At 34.7% G+C, this 654-nt stretch overlaps 2 protein-coding genes across 3 annotated transcripts in view; one reads left to right on the top strand and one right to left on the bottom strand.

Moving 5' to 3' along the window:
* The window catches only part of LOC119591398 (serine protease HTRA2, mitochondrial-like), a gene marked incomplete at its 3' end in the record, with an annotated part of 49,963 nt that overhangs the window by 23,551 nt on the left and 25,758 nt on the right, over positions 1 to 654 (top strand).
* The window catches only part of LOC119591399 (importin subunit alpha-9-like), a gene marked incomplete at its 3' end in the record, with an annotated part of 83,153 nt that overhangs the window by 80,271 nt on the left and 2,228 nt on the right, over positions 1 to 654 (bottom strand). For both annotated transcript variants that reach the window (XM_037940141.1, XM_037940143.1), the window contains 1 exon segment: positions 381 to 611.

Genomic DNA, 654 nt, shown 5'->3' with positions numbered 1-654 from the left:
AAAGGAAACAAAAATGCAGTCTGTCGAACTTGAATAATTCTTAGCACTATTAATGAAGCTGCCTTGTTCTTCCTTAGTGCATTTATTTCCAATATCCGAAACCACTCTTCATTAACATCGTGAACATGACCTGAAGCAAATGTTAAGGAAATTATCGCTGTTGAAAATTCTTCTTTATCACAATTTCAATGTAGAAAACCTGGTAACTTTATTGATAAATACTTTCATTTTTTTCTAAATAAAATATAATACCAATTACTGCAAAATTTAAGCAAATTATACAAATCAAAATTTGTAATATAATAAAGCCTCCTTTATCTCTGCAGAAAAGCATACCTAGGACAACCACAATCACAGATTCAAACAAGCAAAAAGGATACGTAAACTGTTCACAATAATCTGAGGCTGGTCTCTGAAGATATTCAAGCGGCCACGGACATTAACGAGATCCCCTAGTTTTAAGGGATTCTCTGGGGCAGCTAAACTCAGAAGCAGGTTCTTGAGGCTATAATTAGGTCCCTTTTCTCTTTGGGAATCCTGATGATCACAGTCACCTTCAGACTCAGGGCTGATGAATTTTGCACAGTGAATTATGCCTGTTCCATCATCAACTGAAAGTAAAGTCCAAATTGACTTATGAAAATAATAAAATGC

This window comes from Penaeus monodon, chromosome 28 (genome assembly GCF_015228065.2).
Source record: "Penaeus monodon isolate SGIC_2016 chromosome 28, NSTDA_Pmon_1, whole genome shotgun sequence".
Classification (NCBI taxonomy): domain Eukaryota; kingdom Metazoa; phylum Arthropoda; class Malacostraca; order Decapoda; family Penaeidae; genus Penaeus; species Penaeus monodon.
Note: the sequence above shows the minus strand (reverse complement) of the source record. Positions and strands in the feature narration are given on the sequence as shown.